Source organism: Triticum urartu, chromosome 5A (assembly GCF_056163025.1).
Source record: "Triticum urartu cultivar PI428250 chromosome 5A, HENAU_Tu73, whole genome shotgun sequence".
Lineage (NCBI taxonomy): Eukaryota > Viridiplantae > Streptophyta > Magnoliopsida > Poales > Poaceae > Triticum > Triticum urartu.
The window spans coordinates 220,707,770-220,722,125 of record NC_141877.1 but is presented as its reverse complement, the minus strand read 5'-3'; positions in this window follow the sequence as shown (position 1 = coordinate 220,722,125).

Sequence of the window (14,356 nt, the reverse complement as noted above, 5' to 3'; positions counted from 1 at the left end):
GAGCACCCCATTTCAGCAAATGTTTGTGCTATAATTCAACAATAGAGAATACATATAAGCAAACACCTATTTTTATGGAGAATATACCATTTTGGCGACCTTCATGTGACTAGCGGTGTCGGAGGTGATCTCGTGTCTCCTGCTGCTGCAGGTTGACGAGGAATAGGCGTGACAATGAAAACAAAACCAGTGAACAGAGTGGGAGTAAGCGCTGGTCGAGCGGCAGATGGAGCCCCACAACTCATGCACCTGTGTCCACTGCCGACCGCCGCCAGCCCAGCCAAACTCCATGAGGTCCACCTGTTCCACATCGCCATCATCGTACCTCATTAGGATCTCCATGTACATTGCATTCCACACCTCAACATGGAAGCCCACCTTCAGCCAGGAACTCGCTTGGGAACCAACTGCTCGACCGTAGACCACACTCGTCCTTGTGGGACTGCCACAAGCGTCAAGGTCGAACTTTTGCACAAAATAAATAAATCAGGAACTCATGGGATGTAGGGTCAAAATGTTGCACAAAAATATATGGTTTCTCTTTTTGCTCAGACATTCCCACAAATGTACCAAGTGCACAGGTTGAACTAATCTCGTGCACGGTACGAACTTGCTCGAGGGTAGGCTGGGAGCTACGAGTGGAGCAGCACATGGAGGTGAACTTCGACTCGGAGGCTACATAAAAAGAGGAAGGGGAAAGGCCAGACCTCACCATTGCATCATTGAACGGCCCCTGTGTCACCAGTGAACGGACTGTGGTGACGGCGGTGAATGGACTGTGGTGATGGAGGTGAACTGCCTGTGGCACAAGGGTGGTTCTTTTCCAAACTGGTCGTGGTTTGTTTTTCGAACTTATCTAGATTTAAGATATGAACTTCCTGGCACTATTCTTTTTCATCCATACAAGTTTACTAACCAAAATGACTGCAATATAGGGAGGAACGAAATTATATACCAGGAGAAGTACATGCTCATGGATCTCCTTTAAATCAGTGGCATAGACAGGGTGTTAGAGGATGGTCGTGAGCCTGCAAATCCAGTGAGGGAACTGAAACCAGCAGTAGAGTACTTTGTCAAACCAGGATTGCGTATACAAGTTTGTTGAAATGGGGCAGTGAAGTCTCACTAGCAGTACTTCTCATGTAGTAATACATGGACTTGCTATTAAATACACATGGACCTGCTATCTTTGCCAATTCTCTTGCGCTTCCTAACCGTCTTTCGCTTCGCCTCCATCGGCCATCAGACCCTAAAGGGAACATGTGATCATGCTTGTCAGATATATGTGCTTCAGGTGTAGAGCCATCCATGCCTCAATACAACTGATGTCTGGAGCTACAAAAAATCAGAATGCGCAAATGGACTTCACTGCCCTATCTAAAATTTTTGTTGCATTATCTCTTCTCCATCTTATTATCAGTTCTACACCTAAAGATAAGTTAGGAAACTCCAAGCTTGCTTTCGCAACATTGGATTAGACACGTATGTTTTACTTCTGATTAATTACCTGATGATTGAGCAGCTGATGGTTGGGGTTGTGCTTTCTTTTTCTTCCATGATAGTGGGTTTGGGCCCTGCAGAAGGACTACCAAAATGTTAATGCTGCCCACTAGATCATAACATGCAAATATAGTCGTGCTCGTGCATATGATGAATATCTGAAAAATAGTAGATGAAGATACAACCTTTCCTCTGTTTGTCAAGCAATTTCAGCTAGTGGTCCGCAAGCAATTTCAGAACACCATGCATTTCCAGCTAGTGAAACATGTGACGAAGAACTTAACTCAAAAAACAGGATTTTTGGAGATGGAAGAAGGCGTCGAACGTCGGGTGAACCTGCTACCCCTACTCCTGCGAACTGACGGCTCCGGTGAAGTGAAGATGATGGAGGCAGGGTTCACGAGCAGCGGCTGGTCACACCGGGATTTGGCTGCTATAGGGGATCCGCTACCCCTATTCCTGTGGACTGACGGCTCTGGTGAAGTGGAGCTGATGGAGGCGGGGTTCACGAGCAGCGGCTGGGCGCACTGGGATTTGGCTCTGTAAAGATGAAGTGCAACGTATATATTTTTTAGTTGAAGAACTAGTAGTCTTGCAGCACAAGAGGCACGGCATGGTGCTATTAACTACTCCCTCCGTCCCATAATGTAAGACGTTTTTTGACTCTAGTGTAGTGTCAAAAAACGTCTTACATTATGGGACAGAGGGAGTAACTTACGGATATCCTTTCTACTTTGTAGTAGTAATCACAAGAGGCGCTGCCACACGATTCAGACTTGTCCCAGCTTCATCTTGCCTAACTTCACAACAGATCGCTTGTAGGCATGAACATAAACACCTATAGGACTGCACAAACCACACAAAAATAAGTTAGTTGTTAACTCGTGAGGTAGCCAGAATCAGCTCGGATGCAATATTTCAAGAAGCCTGGCTCCCACAATTTTTCTCCTCCACTTGCTCTCTCTTCACCCGTCCCTTTTATTCCTATCTTGTTTATCAAATCCAGATGCATTAGCAACAATAGCTTGGCTCCAAGAAGAAAAATGCATAGCATGGGGGCAGCAGCGTGCAACTGGGGGCATGCTCCCCATTTTTTAGGGATGCATGTACATGCTGCAGCCGAAGAAATACCATGGAGCTTTTCTGAAAACAAACTATGAACTTTTGTGGAGCTTTTTGTTGGACTGAAGCATTTAAGCAAACACCTGATGGCATCAAGAAAACAAGTGATTACAACATCTAGCAACAAAAGCGATGGTATAGAAAAATTGAACTAATGTTTTCTGTCATTCCAACAAACCTCCAGCATATATATTTTTGAACTGATTTTTATTCTATCATTGTATGGTCGTCGTGTACGCGGGAATTAGAAAAAGGCTCTATCAATGATGTTTGTGTGTGCGCGCATGTGATTTAATCAATCAATGATGATGGACAACATCCGTATGTACTGTGCCTCCCATTTTGAACATACACATTTTTTTCAGAAACGCATGCCCCTTCACTCATATTTCTGCTAGATTGTCATGGAAAATTCATACACCAACAAAATTAATCCTGCATTTGAGCAATGACACTAAATTTACATGTGCTTCAGACAAACAACAAACACATAGATGAACTGGCCCTCGTATGCACACAACAAGCATCAGATTCCATATACCTGAACTTCTAATTATCAATATACTTGAACTTATTCATTGTCAATGTACATGAAGTTTTAAACTTACCTAGGAGTAATACATGAGCTCCAGCCCCCAATACAAGTATCATGATGGCAATCTATACCAATGACCGACACATGATGAGTAGGCGGCCAAGGTGGAGGATGAGTAGGCGGCCAAGGCTGTAACGCCCTCGATGCGGCTATATCTCCCACGTGTCGAAGCACGACTTAGAGGCATAACCGCATTGAAAGCAATGTCGCAAGTGAGGTAATCTTCAAACAATCCATGTAATATATAAGGGAAAGAGATACATAGTTGGCTTACAATCGCCACTTCACACAATTACATGAATAAAGCATTACATCAACCAGATACAATCAAGGTCCGACTATGGAACCAAAATAAAAGAAGACTAACCCAATGCTACACAGATCCCTGATCGACCCCAACTGGGCTCCACTACTGATCAACTAGAACGAAATAACACAAAGGACAAGATCTGCATTGAGCTCCTCCTTTAGCTTGGTTGCGTCAGCTGCACGGTAACCTCGGCACCTGCAAGCTGGTTTTGGAAGTATCTGTGAGTCACGGGGACTCAGCAATCTCACACCCTCGCGATCAAGACTATTTAAGCTTATGGGTAAGGTGAAGGTATGATGTGAAGCTGCAGCAAGCGACTAGCATATATGGTGGCTAACATACGCAAAAGAGAGCGAGAAGAGAAGGCAAAGCACGATCGTGAAACTATGATCAAGAAGTGATCCTAGAACAACCTACGTCAAGCATAACTCCAACACCGTGTTCACTTCCCGGACCCCGCCGGGAAGAGACAATCACGGTTACAACCGCGGTTGATGTATTTTAATTAAGGTCAACTTGAGGTTTTCTACAACCAGACATTAACAAATTCCCATCTGCCCATAACCGCGGGCACGACTTTTGAAAGTTCAAAACCCTGCAGGGGAGTCCCAACTTAGCCCATAACAAGCTCTCACGGTCAACGAAGGATATTCCTTCTAGCGGGACGACCCGATCAGGCTCGAAATCCCGGTTACAAGACATTTCGACAATGGTAAAACAAGACCAGCAAAGCCACCCAGGTGTGCCGACAAATGCCGATAGGAGCTGCACATATCTCGTTCTCAGGGCACACCGGATGAACCAGACGTCGGGTGGGCCAGCCCAGAGTTGCCCCTGGTAGCTCCGGACATCGCTCAGTTTGGACCAACACTCAGAGGAGCACTGGCCCGGGGGTTTAAAATAAAGATGACCCTTGAGTCTGCAGAACCCAAGGGAAAGAAAAGGCTAGGTGGCGAATGGTAAAACCAATGTTGGGCCATGCTGGAGGAGTTTTATTTAAGGCGAACTATCAAGGGGTTCCCATTATAACCCAACCACCTAAGGAACGCAAAATCCGGGAACATAACACCGATATGATAGAAACTAGGGCGGCAAGAGTGGAACAAAACACTAGGCATAAGGCCGAGCCTTCCACCCTTTACCAAGTATATAGATGCATTAATTAAATAAAAGGTATTTTGATATCCCAACAAGGAACAACATCTCCATGTTCCAACAAGGAACAAACTTCATCTTCACCTGCAACTAACAACGCTATAAGAGGGGCTGAGCAAAGTGGTAACATAGCCAAACAACGGTTTGCTAGGACAAGGTGGGTTAGAGGCTTGGCTTAACAATATGGGAGGCAAGATAAGCAAGTGGTAGGTATCGCAGCATAGGCATAGCAAAAGAGCGAGCAACTAGCAAGCAAATATACAAGTGATTTCGAGGGTATGGTCATCTTGCCTGAGATCCCGCAAGGAAGAAGAACGAGTCCATGAAGAAGACAAACGGACGTAGTCGAACGGTTCCTCACAAACGCGACGTTATCGGAACCAACCCGAAGAAGCAACACCGGAAAGAAGCAAACAACATAGTAAACAACCACTACATAATCATGGCATGATGCACAATCAAGTATGATGCATGTCCGGTTTAAAGAGGCATGGCATGGCATGGCAAAAATGCACAAGCAATCCTACAAATTAAGTGGAGCTCAATATGCAACAGGATGCATATTGACGGAACACCACATTCGAGTTACTTAGTTCGATCTCGTTTTTGTACCCAACAAATTAAATGTTGATAGCATGGCAAGAGGGTGAAGCAAAGTAAAACTACCTATCTAGTCAAGTTTAAATGAGGCCGGAAGCAACGAACAACAATTCCGGTAAATCCCCATATGCATATATTAGGTTTGGTGCTGTTCTGCCCTAAACCATATTTTATAGTTGTTAAACTTGCAAAGAGATGCCACCATGTTAAACTAGGCAAAATTCTACCCCATTTACATATAAAGTTTATTAAATTCCGAGTTACGGTTAAATAGTTATGAAATAAATCATTTTAACAAGTTATTTAAGCAAATTAATGCAAACAGCAGTTTGAACATTTTAAACATAGATGAAAGTGGCAGATTATGAAAGTAGATAAAATTCTGAGCATTTTACATATATAACATGTTTTATTTGGATGCATGGTTCAAAAGTTATTAGTAGTTTAACATAGAGGCAGTTTTGTAAATATGCCGTGCACTGGTTAAATAGAAAAAAAAACGTTCAGCGAAAAAAAAACGTGTCTCGGGCCGAATCTGTCTAGCCCAAACAGCAATAAAAAAAGGAGGCACTGGGGAGGCCTCACCCATGGGCTTTGGCCCGGTTCAGTGGAAGAAGGTTGGCTGGGTGAGGAGGGGTGCGCTGGGCCGGCAAAGAAGCAGGCTGGGCCTGGTGCTTGCCTTGATTGGTCAACGCGAGCTGACCTGCTCGTTGCTGCTACTCGATGCAGCCGGCGGAGACGGTGATGGAAGCAGAGGCACGTTAGAGGGGCTGGGACCAGTGGGCGCGGCGGATTCGGGCAGTACAAGGGTCGGGGCACTGGTTCCCGGCGATGAGAAACTCCGGCGATGGCACTCCTCAAAGAAGAAGGCGATGCCCTGTGCGGCAGCGGTTCCCTGTGGAAGAAAAAAACAAGGAGGAGACATTCAAAGAAGAAGATAGCAGAGAAGGAGAAACAATCCGGGCACGGCCTTGGCGCTGGTATTGGTCGCCGGCGATGGGGTCCTTGCAGGTGCGGGCGGTGGACAGAGAAGCTCCGGCGGTGGCGCTCGCCGGCACGGTGCCGGAGACAACAGGGGAGTGAGGTAGCAGGCCGGCGTGGAGGAACTCCGGCGGCCATGGCGTCCGGACTTGGCGGGGCGACGAAGAGGAGCAGCAATGGACAGGCGCGGCTCCTGCAGAGGGACTTGGCGCGGCGATGGAGCAGCTTCCGATGGAGCCGCGAGGGAATTGGGCGCGAGACAGGCGAAACGGAAGCAGCAGCGGCGGGGCTTGGAGCTTCGAGTGGCTCGGGCGCCCATGGGTCTCCTGTTGACGAACAGAGACAAGGGAGCGATGAAGAGAGAGGGGAAAGCACGGGGAAGGAGGAAGGGGCGCAGGTGAGGGCACAGAGGAGCTCCACTCCTCTGGATCGAAGAGGGAGGAGGAGGCTCTCGATCGAGGTGGCGGGGTTCTCTGGTGGCTTCGAATCGAAGAGCTCGGGATCGAGGCTGCAGCGATTTGGGCGGCGCGCAGAACGAGGGAGGTGGTTGGAGATCTGGTTGGTGGGAGGGGATCCCAAGTAAGACATGAAAGAGGTGGTTGGCTGGCAGCGGCGGGGTGGGAATGTGTGTATTGGACCGGTAGGGGCTAGGGTTTAGACTGATATTTATACCAGATGAATTTTGGTTAGGGGCTAACTCGTCCCTCCGATCAAAATCGGACGATCGCGAATAAAATAGCTAGGGAGTCCAGTTAACAAAACGGAGACATTTTGTAGACGTTTGGGGATGATCCGGATCCAACGGTGACGACTGCCCGGGTCGGGTTCGGGACAACTTTCGGACGCGTGCGAGGGGAGGTCCGCGGGCTGACGAGAGGGGTTAGGTTGGGCCTGGCAGTAGGTAGTGGACTGTGCATAAGGGCTCGAGCTGAGAGAAGAGAAGACAGAGAGGCCCGGCGACTGTTTCTGGAGACCGAAAACGTCCGACGTTAGACCGACTATAATGTCGCTATAGTTATCCGTTGGGCTATCAAACGAACTTCGAATGCGATGAAACTTGACAGGTGGTCTATCTACACTATAATAAGACCACACGCCAACTTTCATCCCATTCCGAGAACATTTTCTGGCCACTTATAAAATATTATTTCGGACATGCCGCGGGCGCGTGCAAGTGTGGTTGGGCTCAGAACGGACAACGGACGGAACTGGGGAAACCCGGACAGATGCAAGTTTTGAAAACATGATGATGCAATGCGCATGATGACATGACAAGATGCAACACGCAAGCGAATGACATGGCAACAACAGCGAATAACTAGAAGACACCTGGCGCAACGGTCTTGGGGCGTCACAACACTCCACTACTACAAGAGGATCTTGTCCCGAGATCTAGAATGGCACCGGAGGGAAAACCGGAAGAGAAAAAGAAGAGGTAAAACTAAGTTGCTCCTTTGACAAACGAGTGAACCACGAACCTTGAGAGGTTGAACAAATTGAAAGAAAGAATGCAACGAAGAAGAACAAAGTTGAAAGCACTCCGGTAGGGAAGAGTAACAAGGAAGAACGAATTCGGACAGCACTCCGGTTGGAAAGTGATATGAAACTTGATAACATGGAAAGAACTTGAGCAGAGGACACAACACTCCGGTTAAATGGATAAACCAAGAAAAGAACACGATCCTGACAAAATAAGAAGATGGGTTGAAGAGAGCAACATCACAATGCCTCCGGAACAAAAGAAAGAATGGAATGGAATGAACGAAGGGAAACAAGATCTTCTATCTCGAATGAGCTTGAAAAGGCATCCTTAGGAGAAGTGTCGAATGGAGTTGTTGGAAAACCAACAACGAAAAGAGTAAGCTTGATATGGTCTTATGGAATACATCTCAAATTTTGAGGTGACAACCTGCCACTCACGGGAAAAAGAATTGGATTGGTATGACCAAGGAGACGAGAAAATATCTCACCGGGAGGATAAATAAGAACTTGGATCATTTATAAGCACCGAAATAGCAACAATCTTTAGGGAAAGCTTTAGGTGAAATATAACCCAAGATATCTCCAATGAAGAGGTTGATGGATTTAAAATATCCCATTCATAACAACCTGTGAATCATGAAACATGAACTCGACTTATCAAGAATGACATAATACCATCTCAAGAAGATAAGAGAGAACAAATGCACTCCAGATTGCAAGAAGAAGAAAGCTTGAGCTTCTTAGAAGAGAATCTCGATGAAAAACTTAGAGAAGGAATTAAATCCTTGATGAACTATCATGTAGAACCTCCATGAAGAACTCCGGTAAACAAAGGAATGAAAAGAAAGAGAAGTTGAAAACCCAAGGTGAATCCTTGCAATGATTAGATGGATCTACGTGATGAAATAAATTGAGAGAGCTTGGAACCCTGGAAAAGAAAGATGAATAATTGAGATCAAGACTTTTGATGAGGCACCGGAATAAGGAATTAATCACTTGGATGAAACAAGAATAAGAATTATGTTATGCGTATCCTTCACCAATTAAATTGATGACAAACAATGGATTTGGCATACTACTTACTCTCTTAGAAAGGATTAAGATATATATTGCGCAAACTTGAAGAGGCCTTCAATGATCCACCGGTAGGATTTGAAAGAACGAAAGAATTGATATGATAACGAAGGAAGAAGAATCTTGATGAAACCACCGTAAGAATTGAAAATGAACGAAGAGAAGATAAAGAAACACCGGGAAGAATTATAAAATGAACAAAGATGCTTGAGAGAATTTAGATCCAAGTGAAGCGAATAGATCATGGACCGATTAAAGATCACTTGAACGATGCACCGGTAAGATTGGAGAATGATAATTGAAAGCTGAGAATGAATAAACCTGAAATGATGGACTCTGGATAATCAAACTGAGAAGACTCTTGAATAGCTCCTGATAGGTGAAAAGAAATCTCACAACCGAAGAGAATTATGAGAGGATGGCAACAAGCTAGAGCCATGAATCTTCAAGAGAACGAAGCAAGATTAGAGGAAAACACTTCTTCGGTCTTCAAAATCTGAGAATGACGACGAGAAACACCACCATGAATTGTCGAGACACTCCGGAAGAATCAAAAGCGAAGAGGTTGAGCCAACGATGAAAAGAATGTGGACGATCTTGGAGAAAAACATAAGACTGATGATAATTCATTCTTACGCCAAACTTTGAAAAGAATTTGATGGTAGCTCCGGGAAAATAGAAGAGTCAGGTAAGATCCTAGGGAAAAAAACCTGTGGGTTAGGGCCCACTCAAGAGAAAACACCGTTAGAATGATTAAAAAGATAGATTGCACAAGTTGAATTAAAAGGCTTGAATGAGATAACATCCTCAAAGTAGCTTGAACGGATTAAGAGTGGAAACACGAATCTTCTGAGATATCTTTAGCACTCTGAAACAAAAGAATAGTGTGAAGTGAATGATAAAGAGGTGCACCGACATGAGAAAAGCATTGGCCAAAATGAAAGGACTATACTCAACACCAAAGCTTGAATTGAATCCACCGGAGAAGAAAGAGAACGAATAATGATGAACTTGAAGCTCCGTTAGAATCTTCCTGAGAATCACCAGATACGAATAATGACGGAAAAGAATGGAGAGACTTCTCATCAATAAAAAGATACTTGATTAAGAAATCTGAGTCCTTGAAGAAACAAGGGTGGGAGGGCGGGAAAAAAACAGAGGCAACTTGGAGACGGTTGAAACAAACACCGTTCAGAAGAAACCGATACTTGATCTTGCGGATGTTGAAATGATCGGATCCACTTAAAGAGAAGCACACCGGTGAAAAGGATTGACATGACAAACTCGATGATCGAGAAGGATTAGTATTCACATAGAAATATGAGAACACCGTTTAGGAAAAATATGGAATCAACACTTGACTTCGAAGCAACTCGAATACCACAACTCAAAACAAAACAAAGGATTGGCTTGCAGAATAAGCCGGAACAAACATATGATAGAGATTTCGTCCGAAGTTTTCGTGGTGGGGCCTACACGGGCTCGGTCGTACAGCACCATCATGTACAAGGCAGTGCACATGACATACGAAGCGTCTCCGAGTCGGCATAGCCAAGGACTCTTTAAGACACAACGAGACCACTGTAAAACCAACCGTGAATAGGCGAACCACTAGACGTCGAACCCCAATTTCATATCATACATCTATCGAAAAGATATCCTAAGAGCAACTTGAATTCCTACTTATAAACTCCCGAAATTTTCCGGTTATGCAATCAGGTGTTGGGGATACAGGGGAAGCATAATATCTCACTCAAAACTAGCAAATCCTACATCCAGATGTATCCATCCTTCAACACATAACCAAGAAACCTTCGGAAATCATCTACCTCAACCTTCGAAAAGCATCCATTATACGAGTTATGGCAATACTCCCGAACTTCCGCCCCAATACTGGGTGGCGTCGAGGTTATCTCACCAACAACTGCATAAAAGAGATTTTCGATGTCGGCGAAACTATCTCAGGTATTCCAGAACTGCAACGATAAAATTGTGACGACAACACCTCGGAGCTCAACTTCCCGGGACACTGCCACAACCCCTAAATGTCAGGAGGCACCAAGAACAATGTTCTCGTCACAAATCGATCGGAACGATTCCAAGATACCCGTGTGATCCTAAAAATTTTTTAGTGAAATTTGAGAAGAGAAGAGTCAAAACTCTACGTCAGGATGCCTTACTAGAGCGATGAAGGGACTGGGGAGTAAAAAGAATTCCTAAACTCTTCGATATATAATTCCTAAATGACTCAAAACATTTTTGTAGACTCAACAACGGCTGCTAATAACGATCAAGCAGTGGGGGCTCCTAAGGTCGGGGAGGGCTCTGATTACCAACTTGTAACGCCCTCGATGCGGCTATATCTCCCACGTGTCGAAGCACGACTTAGAGGCATAACCGCATTGAAAGCAATGTCGCAAGTGAGGTAATCTTCACACAACCCATGTAATATATAAGGGAAAGAGATACATAGTTGGCTTACAATCGCCACTTCACACAATTACATGAATAAAGCATTACATCAACCAGATACAATCAAGGTCCGACTACGGAACCAAAATAAAAGAAGACTACCCCAATGCTACACAGATCCCCGATCGACCCCAACTGGGCTGCCGGGGTTTCTGATCCACGGACACCTATGGGACCGGCGGACCGGGTCCCTTTTGGTTCGGCGGGGGGCGGAGGTCGCGCAAAGAGCAGATCGAGGCGAAAAACGCGGGCAGTTGGTCGTGCGAAGGGAAAATCGAGGCGAAGCACGCGAGCGATTTACCCAGGTTCGGGCCGCACGGATGCGTAAAACCCTACTCCTGCTTTGTGGTTTGGTATTGATTTCTAGCTCGGGAGCGCGGAGTGCTACAGTACACACCGGCGACTAGCAAGGCCGAGTGTGAGTGGATGAAGTGGCTAACCCCCCCGAAGGCTCTCAAAATGGCCGACCCCCCTCTATGTTGCACACGGGCCTCCTTTTATATGCTCAAGGGGTTACCGACATAGCAACGGAGGTAAAGGGCAATAATGGAAAGGCGCTTGTGTTAGGGGCAGCTAGGTACTGTAGTAGGCACAGCTACCTGCTACAGTGTTATCGAACCTAACCCTGACGGCAGGGGACAAGGGCATTAAATGCCCGTCTGTGTCGCCTAAACAGTACCGAGAGGGACCGCTAGGGACGCCACCGTTTGCCACGATGGTTATCTTGTCAGCGCCTGCTCGCCACCATGCACCCCTAGCTGCACGGCCTCCCGCCACGTGTGCTCGGGAGAGCGACACGTGGGTGGGTGTGCTGGAGCGCGGGCTCGGAGAGGCGGTTCCCACGGCAAACCCCTCGCCGCGGTCGTCGTCTTGTCGCGCCCGGGAGCTTGTCGCTCACCAGGTCTTGCTGGGGCGCGTAGCGCGCCGCGGCAAGTTCCTTGAAATGCCTCGAGTGGACTTCCCGGCAAGCTCCTCTTGCCGGGGTCTCGAGGTGCTTTTGATAGCCTTCCCGGCAAGCTCCTCTTGCCGGGGTCTCGAGGTGCTTTTGATAGCCTTCCCGGCAAGCTCCTCTTGCCGGGGTCTTGGTTTGCCTTCCCGGCAAGCTCCTCTTTCCGGGGCCTTGTTTTGGGTACTTTGTTCTTGAATGGTCTTCAAAGTAGCCGCGGAGGGTCTTGGCGGTCACCCGGCAAGCCTTGCCGCGGGGATGCTGCGACTGCCCGTGCACAAGTTCGGGATACTAGGGTACCCCTACTCTAGTACACCGACAGGAGCCCCCGGGCCTGGGCCAGACACGGTGCCGAGCGCTGTTGGGCCAGGCCCAAAACAGTGCACGGGCACGCGCGGCCTAGGTCACGCCGCAGACCTCTCCGCTTCCACCGCGCACGCCCAGGACGGCGTTCGTCAAACACGGCGTCGTGGGTGACGTGGGCGGCGTGTGCGGGGCTAATCCCCGTGAGCATGCGTCAGGCCATGATGAAGGGGATGGTTCACGCCCTCCTCCTTAAACGGAGGTAGGCGTCGGGGCGTGGCGCATTTACTGGACGGCGCCGGCGCGCGGCTTTTCGAGGCCGCCTCATCCGTCACCTTGGTTCTGCAACCCTGCCACGCGGCTCCCATGCGCTTGGAGTCGCGGACGGTGGAAGTGGGGAACTGGGCCGTCGCGAGCAGAGGCAGCGGGTCGGGCCCGACTCCCTACCCTTCTCGTGCCTTGATTCGCTGAGCGGGGCGGCCGAGCCCCCACCTCGCTCCTTTATAAAGAGCGGGAGGGCGGCACGGAAGCCCGCACTCTCCCATCTCCTCCTTTCTTCAGCTTCTGCTCCCCTTTCTCTCATCCGCCATGGAGAAAGGGAATCCTGGCCCTTCATCGGTGGCGGCGAGGGTCGCCGCCAGACAGCGCACCCCTTCCTCTCCCGCACCCGTGGTGGCAGAGCCGGCCACAAGGGGAAGAGGGAGGGGGCGAGGTCGTGGACGAGGTCGAGGACGAGGTCGAGGCGCTCGGGGAAGAGGCGGACGGGGCGGCGCGCCAGCTCCGCCTCCGCCGGCGGCTCCCCTCCCCACGGCGGTCCATATAGGGGACGACCCTTGCGAGTTCTTCGTCAGGCTGCGCCGGGCGCCTCGTCGTCGCCTCCGGCTTCCAGCTCCGTTTGCGAGTGCGATGGAGTCGGACCCGCCCGAGACACTAAGGCTGCACATGAGGGGCTGTGGGATCAGCGGCACGCGGGTCCGCGTTGTATTCCCAGCCCCTAATGTGATGTATCTTGATCGAGGGTGGAATACGTTCACCCTCCATTTTAAGTTGTTGGAGGGCGATCTCCTCTCCGTCAAGGTCTTTGGGTGCTTCGGCACTCGGGCGAAGTGCTGCGTGGACAGCTCCTCCGATAGAGAAGGCTCCCCCTCGAGCGAGAGTAACGAGGAGGGGAGCGACAGCGACAATGAGGGTAGCGGGCGGCGGGATGGCGGGTTAGACTAGGTGTCGGGTGCTGCTCCGCGCGGCACCGGCGACCCCATCATCCGTGTCGCCGGCTCCTTGAACTCCCCGGGGGCGTCTCCTTGGGCGGCTGGCGTAGGGAGGCTGCGGAAGGGGAAGAGGGCTGGCGACAAGGCCGTCAGGTCAGAGTACGAGGGTGTGGTGCCCTCGACAGCGTGCTGACGTCCTGCCGCCCCGTCTTCGAGCCCCGCTTCCGGCATCGCCATCACCGTCAAGCCCTCGGTCGGCCCCCCGGGATGTTCTCTTGGTGTCTTCTGGCACCTGTAGCTCGCCTAGGCGCCCCTTTTCCCCTTTTCGCCTCCTTGACCTACCTCCTGAAGAGAGGGACAGGAAAGGGATTACGGGCACCTTATCTTTTTAATTTGTAAGCCCTCGGGCCTTAGCTGCATCTAAAACTTGTAATCCTCTCTTTCATGTTTTTCATCCTCTATGGACTGTACCTGAGTGGGATGTTTTTTTTAATGAAAAGGGGATGCTTGCCGGGTTATTTGTCTCGCGGGTCGGACCCACGCCAAGGAGAAAATCCTTAGTATCCCTCGGACAGACATTTCATTTCCCGGCAACAGGCCCTGCCGCC